Raw genomic sequence first — 14,645 nt, forward strand, 5'->3', positions numbered from 1 at the left:
TTCATGTGTAGGAATTCTGTTATTAGAGTTCTCATAATGTAAGTAAAAAAACCAGTATTTTGCTTTTTGAAGATATCTTTTGTTACTCCTGGGTGGACTTCAGAGAGGACATCAAGGTAATCACTTAATATTAAAGTTGTGTATAGAATTATGCTTTACTGAAACATCATGGGAAGAATCAATTTAAAGTACAGTGAGCCACACCAAAAACCTTACATGCAGTTCTGTCTTTGTCTTAATAAATGCCAAGACCTAATCCTCTGAAGTGGGTGCCGTAGCTTTCAGTGAAACCTCGTCCATGTACAATTACATCACTCCAGCTTATTTTCTATGGGTTTTGGAGATCATGTGTCCACGATCTGTGTAAGATGCCCTTCTATGGTAGAGAATGATGACACTATTATATGTCTTGGATCGTCTGCTCAATAATTGTATGATCTTGGACAAGTCCATTAATTTGTTTGAACACAGCTCTTGTGCATAAAGAGCAGTAGTAATTCTGCCTATTGTACATCCTTGTATTGGGGCAAAAGTGTGCATGTGTATATATATATATATATGATGGTTTCTCATTGCCAGACTGGTGTCTGCTTCTTTCACTTGTCAACCACATTTCTGAAACAATATAGGTTACTGTTAAAGTAGAGAATATGTAAGGGGCACCAGATGATGTGGGGAAACCATCTTTCTCTACTTTCTTTTCTAAATGGTAGTGGTTAAGAAGTCTCTGAGATGGGAAAACGGGATTAATTAGTGGCTGATTCTACATTTGCCTAAGAAAATGAATGATGTTTTTAGTGTGCTTTGGAAATTAGTTTAGTAATTTGTCTCATTTTTCTACTTTAGTATTTCAATGTGTTAACTGAGTAGGATCCAGACAGATTCTCCTACGTAATCCCAGAATGCCTTTCCCTTTACTTGGAGATAGCACCAAAGTAATTTGTCTTTCCAGACCGTCAGCCCTCCATCTTTGTAGCAGATGAACAGCCCCTGGGGCTGCTTCTGGACAACAGTGAACATCACATGGGTGCTCCAGCCTCCCTGCCAGGGCTCTTAGGTCATCCTTCCTGCTCAGGCAAAGACGTCTTACAAGGCTCTTTTCTTGCCATCCGTTGTGACCTGGCTGCTGAGATAATGTTTCTCACATTTTCTTTCGATACTGCAGTATATTTATCCTAAGATAAATTTGGCTTGCATTCATCGGTGGCTGTACCATGAGTTCATTTTTAGCTTATGCATCCACTTTTTTTTTTATAAATTTATTTATGTATTTATTTTGGCTGCGTTGGGTCTTCGTTGCTGCACATGGGCTTTCTCTAGTTGCGGCGCGCAGAGGCTACACTTTGTTGCGGCGCATGGCCTTCTCATTGTGGTGATTTCTCTTGTTGCGGAGCACAGGCTCTAGGCGCAAGGGCTTCAGTAGTTGTGGCACGTGGGCTTCAGTAGTTGTGGCGCACGGGCTTAGTTGCTCCAAGGCATGCGGGATCTTCCTGGCCCAGAGCCTCAAACCCATGTCCCCTGCGTTGGCAGGCAGATTCTTAACCACTGTGCCACCAGGGAAGCCCATATGCATTCACTTTGAGTACAAAAGTCTGGCTTTTTTTTTTTAAGTTGATTTTTGTTGTTGCTTTTCAGTGAGTATAACAGGCTCTTATAAATATTATACAGAAAGCTGTCTCTTGTGGAAAGTAGGTTAGACCTACACCTTAGCGACTAGCATAAAATATATTTCCCTCTCACTAAGAGCTTAACGTGTGTACAGTACATTTTCATATCGTTTACACCTTCTTTTGTTACAGTGCCTTTTATAATGCATTGTAACTTGGCTAAAGATGCCATTTTGAACTGATATTTAAAACTCTATAAAGATCCTGTGGTATTGATAAAAGCACTTTAGTAGAAAACACTGTGACATTTAAAACATTGCCAAGCTGCAGTGGTTGACTTTTCCTTGAGGTTGTTGCAGACATCACACAGTCGACACTTAGTGGCTTTCCCTGATGTCAGGTGTTTCGCATAAGGCCCTCTGAGTGTGTTGATGCTTGTAGATTGTGTGTTTCAGAGGTATCTGGAGAGGGCTCCTTTCAAAAAAAAAATGTTTTCTCCATCAGCCCCCTGATGGAGACTTGCTGAAATTTCAGATGGATTCCTTTTGTTTGTGAACAGGTAGTTTCATAAGTCACTGAATGAGTATTTCCTATGTGCCTAGTATGTGTTAGGGCCTGTGCAGGTACTGGAGTCACTCATTTCAACCTATGTGAAAATGATTAGCTGGCTGGATGGGGAGAAAGAACACAACTTGAGGGCAGTAGGCTCCTGAGTGTGGTAATAAAGGCAGAGAGGAAAATGGTGTCTGAAAGTTTGACCATAGAAGACGTTTAATAAATACTTATTAAATGTAGTTAGTAAAATCTGTGCTTCTGGCTTCATCAAGTTGTGCTACAGGGGAATGCCTCCTGGCCTGAGTGTAGAGAAGCATGGGTATTGCATGGCCGTCTCTGCCACGAAGCCCCTTAGCTGTGACCTTTTGAGCAAGTCGCTTCACTTCTCTGGGCTACCACTTCCTTATCAGAGGAGTGATGGAGTGGGACTTAATTTCTAAAATTCGATGAGTCTTTTTTTTCCTGAAGGATGTACACATGAATTTTAAGGAAAACGTTGTTAATATTTATTGGGAAGTTAAAATGTAGCAGGCACCATCTTTATTCCCATATTACAAATCATGCAACTTGTAAGTTAACAATCCTAAAATCTTTTCTGGTGTCAGAGCCAAGATTTGAACTGAGACCTACCAGTCTCAGCCACCCCTGTGCTTAACCATTATGCTATGCCGCTCCTAGAGTGAAGGCTGGTGAAGACAGGAAAATCCATCTTCCCCTGTTCCTTTGTAAGTTTCCAAGGTCTATCCTGGAATATGCCACCTATCATGAAAGAAGACAGATGACCTTTTCAGGAAGATAGCCTTCCTATTTCAGGATGCCCAAGGGGCTCTCTGAGGTTCTAACTTATTTCTTGTTCAATGCAGGAAAACTTTCTATGAAGTCTATGATTAAATCTGTCTTTGCTAAATAGTGGGTAGAGGCAGGTGTTGGGGTCAATCAGCAAAGAAGCAAGACCAATAGTTTCTTTGAAAAACCTGTTAGGGATAACTAGCAGGGAGTGAAAAATGTCTCTTTAAAAACCCAGTCCCCCCGTCCACATAGAATTGATGACATTGGCAGCTTTTACTCATCACCTCAGAAGTCATTCCGGTTTCTCAGAAACATGGGCAAAGTGTCCATTAGGCAAACATTATTTTATGTTGCTAACGTTGGAGCATCTGCTTTAGTCAAGGATATTCAGTCAATAGTTGCTGTCCTTGCTGTGCTTTGCGCTTATGAAATTGTTCAGACCTATTCCTTAATGATTTCCGCTAGCCAACTCCAAGTCAAAGCCTTTTGCCTCTTGAGCCTGTTTTATCTTATCACATTGGAAATGAATTCAATGGACCATTTCAGGCTTCATGGTCTTAAAATTACCGTATCTTAAAGAGAAGGTAGAAGGAACAAGATTTCAATCATTGCTTTCTTTCTTAGATCCATTTCATCACCTCTTATTTATTGAATTAAGTGTTCATTTTCTGCTAAATAAGCTAAATAAATATTTAACTTTTTGTGTAAGCAACTGGCTTTTAGACTTTCTTGCAGGTTGATTGCCTAGGAATGACACTACTAACCAAGTAAAATACTTTTTTTCAAAATACTTTATAGTTTATTTTCTCCATCTATTTGTGAACACTAGAACTAAGCCCATATGAAGGGTATAGGGGAAGGGGGATATTGAGGAACTGGACAGAGTAATGCAAACGGAAGATGTAACTTATAGTACCCAGTCGCTCTCTCTCTCTATGTGTATATATGTATATTTAATGCTTTTAAGTAATTGAGAAATGAGAATCAAAGAATAATTATTCTTTACATTAAATACCTCATTCTAAGACCTAATGAGTCATTGGGGTTTGATGGAGCTCAAAAAAATTGTATGAAAAGAGTATATACATATGGAAGATGTTGCCATTAGTATGCATAAATACAGTACTATTTTAGAGAACTCGTTCACTATTTCATATTCAGATTTGTGTTTCTTACCAAATGTATGTCTCTAGCCTCACTCTTATTCCTGAATCATATTCTGAAATGAATAGTCGTAGCCTGAAGATTCACATTTAGAGGCTCTACAATTTACTACCTCAGATTAAATCTCAAATTTTTTTCAGCTCTCCTCCAGTGAAGTGGTTCTTCTGTTAGTCACTTAATCTTATATCCCCTTGAAACTGCACTGAGATCTTGCCTCCAGTCTAAGCTCTACCAATTCCTTTCTAGTTGTGTGTTCTTGAGTAAGGTATTTAGCTGAGCGCCTTGCTCATTGTAGGAGTTTTGAAAACACTGGTTTTGTCTCCCTTGCCCTAGCCTCACACTTCTCCACCCATCCAGATCCTGTGTTCAAAGACTAGGACTGGTCACACACCTTACATGAAACCCATGGGATTTACATCTTCCTTTGATCCGAATAAGGAAACTTAATTGTCACTTCACAGATACCACTCTGAATTACTTTCTTTTTCATGGTGTATTACTTGGGGATCTTTCTGTTAAAGCATTAAAAGTGAATTTGGCCAACTTGATTGAAAGAGAATTTTGACAGAGGCTGTGGTTAGCTCACGGGCTTCACCACAGCATGGAGAACTGGGGCTGGAAATGGGTGGGAACCAAGGCAGTGTACCATGGATGAGGAATGAGACATCTGATGAATGGTCCCATAGCAGGAGCAAGCCAGGCTGAGTTGAATGAACCCCAGCTGTTTCTTCCACTACTGTGGCAGATACTCAGAATGCAAATAGGAAAGGACTATGTGCAGGGCTCAGCCCAGCCATACCAGGGCCATGAGTGGAAGGATCTGTCCTTTTGGCTGCCCGAGTAGAAGGTTAGGCACCTGGATTTATCCCAGAAGACTTTACATAGTGGAAGATAGATCACCCTCTCAAAGGAAGGCAAAGTAGGTGTTCGTTGGCCCCTAAAACATCATCTACTGGTTTTGCCCTTCACTCTCCAGAAACTTGAATTTCCTTGAGAGCACAGATTATATATCATGCTATTTTTTTTAGAGCTCTTGTAGTTTATTCACAACATAGTTATTAATTCCTTATGTGTGCACCAGCACCCATTTTAGGTGTCATATATGTAGTATACATATATATATATATATATATAAACCTACCTTCTGAGAGCTTGCATTTTGGTGATGGGGTGAGAGAGACATGGACAAGATGCATAAAATTTGGGTTGTGTTAGTGATATGTGTTTTGGAGAAAAAGCATAGCAGGCTGATAGAAAATGCTGTGATACAGGACTTGCAGGTTTAAAAAGTGGCCAAGGACAGTCTCACTCAGAAGGGGACATCTGAACTAAAGCTGAAGGACATGAGGGGGCAACCAATGTAGACATCTAGGAGAAGAGTGATCCAGGCAAAGGGATCAGCAGGTGTAAAGGCCCTGAGGCATGTGTTTCCTTGGTGTGTTGGGGAACACATGAAGGCCAGTGTGTCTTCCAGGACACACTCCTGAAGGCCAGGAGTGGAGTTGAAGGACAGGGAAAGTAGTTGGAGATGAGATCGGAGATATTAAAGGATCCAGAGTACCATAAGTGCAATGCATGAACAAGATGTGGCCTTTGTTTCCAAGGGCCTTGTGGTCTACTAGGAGACATAGAGGTGTTAAGGACATACTGCAGTACATTACAGTGAGTGCCAAAATCAGGAGTGTGGGTGGGGCAAACTGTGCCCAGGCTGAGGGACAGGCCTGGCTAGGTCTCTGCCTGCCCATGAGTTCTTTGAGGGAAGGACATGTCTTAATTTACATCTTTTTTTAACAGTTGATTTCTTTAAATTGAAGTATAGTTGATTTACAATGTTGTGTTAGTTTCAGGTGTACAGCACAACGATTCAGTTATACATACATATATCTTATTTTTTTTTTCAGATTCCTTTGCCTTATAGGTTTCGAGAGATTGAGTAGAGTTCCCTGTGCTATACAGTAGGTCCTTGTTCTTTATTTTATATATAGTAGCATGTATATGTTAACCCCAAACTACTAATTTATCCCTGCCCCCCCCACACCTTTCCCCTTTGGTAACCATAATTTTGTTTTCTATGTCTATGAGTCTGTTTCTGTTTTGTAAATAAGTTCATTTGTGTCATTTCCATCTTGAGTGGCTTGTAGAGTGCTGGGCATATACCTTTTGTATATGTTTTTGAATTCACTCTGAGTAACTGAACAGTGGCTAGTATGGGCACAATATGTAAGGAGGAGCAGGTTGTTCCTTAGTCACACGTAAACAAGGTTTAGGGACATTAAGGGAAACAGGAAAGTCATAGGGGATGGAGGAGCTTAGATTCGCAGCCCTGCAGTCTGTTCTCTACTCAGCACTTTGCCTGTCCCTGGCATCATTGCTTTGATGTTGTGAAGTACTGAAAGCAAAAACTGCTGAAAAGATTCTGGAGAGGTAAACACCATGTCTGTATTAGTGGCATGATTTGTAAGACCAATATTGTTGACCCTTTTACTGCAATATAGGGATTTGATTTATTGCTTTATTTGTGTGTTTATCCCCATGAGGAAGTTTTTGTGCTTCTTGTTGTTTGTTTTTCTTTGCAATGTACCCAAAGAACGCCTAAAGGTAAAATGGAATCACCTCCCTGTATGGCTGCAGGCAGTTATCAAGAGAGGCTGATCATTTTGAGTATTTCTGTTGTGACTTCTGCCAGTATATTCAGCTGTTTCGTGTTGTCTAATGCTGAGTGGTTCCTTCCACCATGGCCTCTTGAATTGTGAAGTGGAAATTTGGTGCCCTTATATAACCGAGCACTTGTATTATTTAATTAAGCAAGGTGCTACATGAATTAACAGAGCAGCTCAAACTGAAAATCAGGAAAATACATTTCAATTAGTAACAGCAGGACCAGTGACTGAGGGCCCCAATTGTCGGGAAAAATAAGACAGTGCCAGAAAAATGCAAATGCATTTCTGATAATAATTCTGTCTGCTGAACTAATATTTATTGGAGTCAGTCATCTTTGCATATGTATCTCATTTACTTCCCTTCATATTCCATCTGTCAAGAAGTTCTTGGAGTCCCCACAGATGGAAATGTTAATGTGTGTTAAATATTTAAAACATCTAGTAAAGGTTTGCCCGGGCTCAGAAGCCTATTAATCAATTTGAAAAGCATTTTGTGTCAGGCACTGTACTAGGCATAAGGCCTGCAGAAATGAACACAGTGTGAAGTCTTTACTCAGCTCTTAGAAGCAGATAACTATCACACAATGTGATAAGGGCTATGGCAGTAGAATATTTGAAATGGAATAGAGTCTGGAGGGAAGAGAAAGTTATTCTAGCAGAACACAAGAGATTCTTCCCAGGGAATTTACTTTAAAATGGGGTTCTGGGTGAAGGGAACAGCATGAACCAAAGCCTGGAAAGTTGAAAGGGATGGCAGTTTAAGAATGTCATGTGACATAGAGATCAGACTTGTGGTTGCCAAGGGGAAGGGGGAGGGAGAGGGATGGACTGGGAACTTGGGATTGGTAGACGCAAACTATTACATTTAGAATGGGTAAACACCGAGGGCCTACTGTAGAGCACAGGGAACTATATCCAATCTCCTGCAATAAACCATAATGGAAAAGAATATTTAGAAAAGAATGTCTATATGTGTAAAACTGAGTCAGTTTGCTGTACAGCAGAGATTGGCACAGCATTGTAAATCAATTGTACTTGAATAAAACAAAACGAACAAACAAAAATGTCATGTGAGATGTACACAAGACATGCTGAGGGATTTGTATTTATTTTGTAGGGGGTGAGGAGCCAGGAGAGGGGTTATATTTGAGGTCCCTGTGGAAGGCATCCAGGTAAAGATGTCAGAAGACAGGTAAAAGTGCCTTAGACCGTAGGTCTGGAACTCATGAGGGAAGCTGGGTTGGTACCATCCCCAGAGGAGAGACTTGATATCGGAAGAGAAGAAAGCTGATGACAAGACATTAGAGAAAAGTACTCTTTAGGGGTTGAAGAAAGGATGTCACAGAAGCCAGGCTTTGCCTTGTGTTTAGAACCGAGCTGCCAGCTACACCTTCAACAATAAAAATAATAACAAAAAAAAAGTGATGATAGTGAGAGCTGATATTTATTGAGCGCTTAGTCTCAGCTAAGCACTATTTGAAGAATTTTTCATTTAATTCTTAGAATGATCCTATGAGACAAGTAATACTGTTTTCATTCTCATTTTATGGATGAGGAAACCAAGGCACAGAGACTTGAAAGTCATTTGTCCAAGGTCAAATAGCTAATAAGTAGTGCGTCTGGGACTTAACTGGAGGCAGTCTGGCTCCAAAGTTTGTATTCTCAACCCACTACCGTATTCTATTTCTTAATAGTCTAATAATTGTTTGGGTGAAGGGTTCTAAATAAAAATTGCTCTCATGCCAAAAAGTTGGGGCAAAAAGATTTTAGTGGTTAAGTCACATAAAAGTATAGCTTCAACAGATGTTTTTCCCCTCTGGATTTCCAAGTCAGCATGAGTTGGTCTGACACAGGCATCATAGACATCATGATAAAGCAAGTTCCTTTCTCAGAATGCTCCCATAGACATCATGATAAAGCAAATTCCTTTCTCAGAACGCTCCCAGAGTTCTTGTAACTGCCCCTTCCTAACAGACCAGCCTAGTCTGGTCAACATGAGTGATCCTTGGGTATTCAGTATTCCACAGGAACGTATCTGATGTGTTGATGGTACAGGACATGGTTGATTTGCTGATTCTTGTGATTATGAAGTATGGAATGAGATGCCAGCTAGCTGAAGTTGGTGATGGTAAAGGTGAGGGATGCAGTAGCAAATGGCTGGAAGGAACATGGACTAAAAACGACTTGGATGCCAACTTGGCAGGACATGACTGAGCCCCAAGGTTTGTTCAGTTTTGATGAGTCTAAGCTGATGGTCTCACAGGGAAGAAGAATAAAAGTACACGTTCAGTCTAAGGCCGAAATAGATTTGCTATTAGTGTGACAGGAATTCAGAAGTAGTAGTTCACAGGGCCTAGAAAAGTCAAGGAAGAATTCATCAAGGGAAAGGGATTGGAGCTGGATCGGTGGGGGGGGGGAGGATAGCTTGAGCAAAGATGTGACGCTGGGAATGCATAGGGTGCAGCCTAAGCATCAGGCCAGATGTGTGAAGAAAGTGGGAAATAACGTTTTGATAAGTCGAGGGAATTCCCTGGTGGTCCAGTTGTGAAGACTCTGACCTTCCACGGCAGGGGCCACGAGTTTGATCCCTGGTCGGGGAACTAAGATCCTGCATGCTGTGCTGTGCGGGCAAAAAAAAAAACGTTTTGATAAGTTGAGCGAGGTCAGATCATGGGGGTCTTCAAGGGAGTTTGGTGTTTGAACGATGAGAAAAGGGAGCCAATATAAATGCTTGAGCAATGAATTAATGATGAAAGGGGTGTTTTAAGGTCATCAATTCTAATATGTTGGATTGCACAGAGACTGCAGGAGAGGAAGGGCAGTTAGGAGATGGAGATCCTGAAGTGTACGAGATGGATTGAGGTCTGGACAAGGATATTGTCATGGGACCAAGGAGCAAGGGGTGAGCGGTTTGGGCAGTGAGAACTGAAAAGGACGTAGCTGGATATAATAGTTGAAGGAGAAGGGAGATTAAAGTAGGTTCCAAATAGCCTTAAGGAATAGAGGACAGAACTGCACCAATGAGGTACCTGGGGAAATAAACCTATTTCATTATTAGTTATAAGATTATTTTTGATAATTGATTTTCTTAAGAATTATATAGTATGTTTTACTGATGCCAAAATGCACATCTTTATCTCTCTGGGATCAGGATACATCTTATACTTGCTGTTGGCTGGACCATAGTTGTGATATCACTGACCTTAAGAGTGGATTTGTACCAGCACTTGCAGAATGGGTGTCAGTGGCTCAGAAAAAATTCTCAAACAACATGGGATCCCTCTCAGTGACACACAGGATGATTTTTGTGTAGAAAGCCCAGATATTGGAAACACCTAGTTAAAATTGATTTGGAGATTCAAACTGCAAATGAAGTAAGTTTAGGGACGCCTTAATCAATTTCTTTTTAATGTATGTACAAGAATGATATATGATTTAAAAAATCAGTGTAAGTTTAAAAATAACTTTCAATAAAGATAAAATAGAAACTATAAGTGATAAGAAAGCATCATTTCAGAGTTTATCTGGCAGCTTGTTTTATTTATTTTTTCATTCTCAGTCCATATAATGGGCTTTTTACAATCAGTGATATCTTCTATTCAGTGAAATAAGGTAAAATACCCAGAACCCACTGCTTGTTTGAAATTTGTTTACTTGAGAGTTGAGACACATGAGTGTCAACTACAAACTGGCACTTGAATACCTCTACAAGGATTCAATCATGTGCAGCTGCAGCTGCTGACCTTCAACATCCCCTGAAAGGAGCTCAGGGTGGAGAGCAGAAATGAGGCCCTCTGTGCTCTGGGAAAAACTGGCAGAACAGGTCTTCAGAGAGCTATTTTCAGGAACCGATTTTATTAGCCCAATTCTTGTATCTCCTCATATCTAGAAAAGCACGAAAATCCTTCATGGTGACCTCTGCTCCTCGTGACTACAAGAAACCTTCTGCAAAAAAATATGTGCTTGACTGCATGCACTCCCCTTCACCAAAATCACACAGAACTGGCCTTCCCCCAAGCTCTTTGGAGCAGTTTCTCAGAGCTCTTTCTCTCCCAGGCTATCGTCCTCATTTTGCCCCAAATAAAACTGAACTCGCAATTATCACGTTTTACTTTTTGTTTTCAGTCGACATGAGGGTTTTGAAGACTTTTTCAGGCACGACTTTGTTTCACTTGTGTAGGCTGAGTGGACTTGGGTACTGCCCACTGGTTGATTTACGGTGGCAAAAAAGCAAGGATTCTGTGCCAGTGGGCTTAGACTCCGTGAAAACGAATAAATTGTTGTAACATGTGCCCTAGTCTAGAATGTGTATTTGCCTTCTCTGAAGTCTGAGCGGTAACGTCTTGCGCATACCTGCACCGTTCTTCACGTGGACGCGGATCCCGTAGTGCTTTTACGTAGTACTTTTGGTTATTTTCAATTTTCCTAATGAGGTGCTGGTCTCTCTCCCTCTCCTCCCACCTCCTGTGTATGTGTGAGTGGTGTGCTCAGTGAAATTTTTGATGTGCAAAAGAAGTCTTCAAACTAAAATAAAACAGGAACCACTGGCTTAGAGAACATCAGTTACCCAATCCTTCCTGTTCTCGAGGAAGAATGACTCCAGCAACATTGATAATCTGTGCCTTGCAGCCCCGTTTGAACCTTCTCAGTTGGAAACAGCTTGTGTGGGCTGGGTTGGTTCAGGAAAGGCAGCATGATGCCATTTACAGTTGGGGAACTGAGACCCAGGGAGGGGAGCTGGCTTGTTCAGGTCATACTGGTTACTACTAGCAGCGTTAGCGCAGAGAGGGACCTGGGTCGGGTGACTCCTTGTTCAGTGCTCTCTTTCTACTTCTCTTCTTCCTGTTGAGTTGTCCCAGAGGTTAGATTTAGGAGCAAAATAAAACTACATCCCTTTTTCTGAGTCGCAGCATTCTCCCACACCACGCCCAACAGGTGGATGCAGCTCTCATGAGCTGTCACTTCATTTCCAGGCCAAGCACGTCCCTTTTCCAGACTGGGGCAGTATAGGGACTCCCTCAAAGGTCCCTGAAGTGACAGAGGTAAGGACATTTACAGGGGTAACAGATCAGCTTTACTCACCTGTGAATTGGCCAAGGGGCCATATTGGGTCATGGAATGTTATCTCCTGCATTTCTCTGGCCAGCCTCCTCTAAATACATCGTGAAACCACCTTCACGACTGCCAGCTCATATTATTTTTGAGTTGGGTCTCCAGGCCTTGCCAGAATCTTCTAGATATGCATAGAACATTGGTTGACAAAGCCCAATGAAATGGCCATCTCCATTTGCGTAGGCCCTGGCTCTTAGTAGGAAGTGAGCAATGGACACTTCCTTTTTTAAAAAATAAAAATGGCTGAGTTTTACAACATATCTACTGGATTAGAAATTTGGAGAGAGCAACCCAAAGATGGATATCATGAAGGTAAATAAGCTTGAGGGATTCTAATGTATCCATGAGACATTACTGGCATGCTAGGCCTAAAATGACATTACAAAAAAATCCTACCACCTAACTTTATTGTTCATACTAATCTTATCATTTGGTACTATCATGACATTTTCATAAAACCTATTGCTGAGCTAGGTCTGTGTAGTCACGTACTTGTTCAATTATTCATTTATTTGTTTAACAAACACTCATTGAGTGCTGGGTACGTGCTAGGTACTGTGGATGAGACAGTGAATGAGACAAATACGTGTTCCCATGGAGCTTATATTCTAATGAGGCAGACAACAAACAAGTGGGCAGAAGCATCTCTTAGGAAGTGGTAGATTCTATGAAGAAAGATGAAGCTGGGTAAAAAGATAGACAATAATGGACAGGGGGGTTGCAAGCTATACACATAGAATGGTCAGAGAAGGCTGGGGAGGTAACAGGAGAGTCCTGAATAAGGTGGGAGAGCAATCCATAGTAAGATACAGGGTGAAAGGTGGTCCAGGCAGAGAGGACAGCAAGTGCAAAGACCCTGAGGCAAGAAAGAACTTGAACTGTTACATTTTATGTTGGTTTAAAACCATTGTTTGATTCTGTAAGACAGTTGGGCTAGTCTGTGAGAAACATAGGATATAATTAGAGCCCAAAGGCTGAAATTGATTGAAACAGTTTAGAGGTTTCTCATTATCCTTTTCTTAGCTTAGCATTAAGTACTCCTTAAGGGTATTTAGTCTGCCTTTTCTCTTTGCTCTTTGTGGAAAACAATAATTAGAGGTTGGATGGTTGTGCATCTTCTATGACATTTTTTGGTGTGTTTTAAGAAAGGTACATTGCTTCCTTGTGGGTGTCTAGAATCCTCCTGCTAGCTGAGTCAGCCAGATTGATGGACCCAGCATTGGCATTTTTCACAGCCAAATATCCTGTATAGCTTCTGGCAGATGCCAATGCTGTGCTGTCCACCCGCCACCCAAAGCCAAGGACATAATATTCTTTACTCATTTTCTGGCTCTGAATATCTTTTTTGTTTTTGTTTTTGCAGCCTCACCTTTTTGTCATCTTTGGCATTTTCACAGGTTCCAGCTCATTCCTGGCTTTAGTTAAACTTCTCTGACATTCTTCTTATAGGTCAGTGTTACTCATCTATTTCATTCTTTGCTACTTGTTTCCTCCCTTACATCTTTTATGTGTTTGTTTTGCTATCTGAGCCCCTCAGAAAGTTCCCTAGGCAGCCACACTATTTTCTCGAGACGCTTGCTCTTTTGCCTCCTCTTCAGAGCTGTGCGTGTACGTGTGTGTGTTCTGAAATATCATTCTTTAGAGTCTCTGGTTTCTTTTTTTTTTTTTTTTGCGGTATGCGGGCCTCACAGTTGTGGCCTCTCCCATTGCGGAGCACAGGCTCCGGACGCGCAGGCTCAGCGGCCATGGCTCACGGGCCCAGCCGCTCCACGGCATGTGGGATCCTCCCGGACCGGGGCACGAACCCACATCCCTTGCCTCGGCAGGTGGACTCTCAACCACTGCGCCACCAGGGAAGCCCTCTGGTTTCTTGTGAGGTAGGTAGGTTCCCATTTAAAACTTGTGAGCATAACATCATACGTGTTTTACTTCTAAGTTTAATGAACACTTTTATTAAAATTCTAAGTTCGTGTTGTAACCTGGCTTTTCTCTTCTTTCATGGACAGAGTTCAAGATGACACAGTTTCTTTTCCCCACAGTCTGTCATGCCAGCATCACCAGCCAGTGGTTCCTTGTTAGAATTATGATAGAGGAACTGCGCTAGTATGGTGATTAAGAGCGTGGGCAAATCCAGGTTCAAAGTCAACTCCATCATTTACTCTCTGGGTGACTAAGCAAATCGTGGGGAAGACTGAATGAACGCACTTCAGGTGCTTAGGACGGTGTTCGGTGTCTGTTATCGACTGTTAGTGGCCACCACCATCTTCACTATCATTATCATCGTCAAAGTCATGATTCTGAGGGAAGAATTCATTGTCAGGGCAAGTCAGGAATTAACAGGTTCTCTGAAGAAGTATCTGGGTTATTGATGCTCCCCATGGCTATAATGTTGTGACTTGGTAAAAATGTTTCTCATCTATATTAAGGAAATATCCTTCACACCTGCTGTTCCTGGGAACTTCAATTTCTTTTTATAGAGCAGTTTAATTCTCCCCAACTTCTGGCCCCAAACTTATATATCCAAACCCTCATCAAGGTGTTCAACAGAATAAAGGGCCTTACTGGTATAAAAGTACCCCATAGTTTGGAAGGCAGGTTGCCTAGGACATGGCAAAAGAATTCTGTTATTGTTAGGAATGACTACCATCGCTTCAATATATACAAGATCACCTTTAGCTTGGTTAGAATTTTGAATCAGGAGAAAGGAATGGTTTAATTAGTCATTTTAAAGTTAGTAATTATACCATTCTGATAGAGT

The sequence above is a fragment of the Delphinus delphis genome, chromosome 11, assembly GCF_949987515.2.
Source record: "Delphinus delphis chromosome 11, mDelDel1.2, whole genome shotgun sequence".
Taxonomy (NCBI): domain Eukaryota; kingdom Metazoa; phylum Chordata; class Mammalia; order Artiodactyla; family Delphinidae; genus Delphinus; species Delphinus delphis.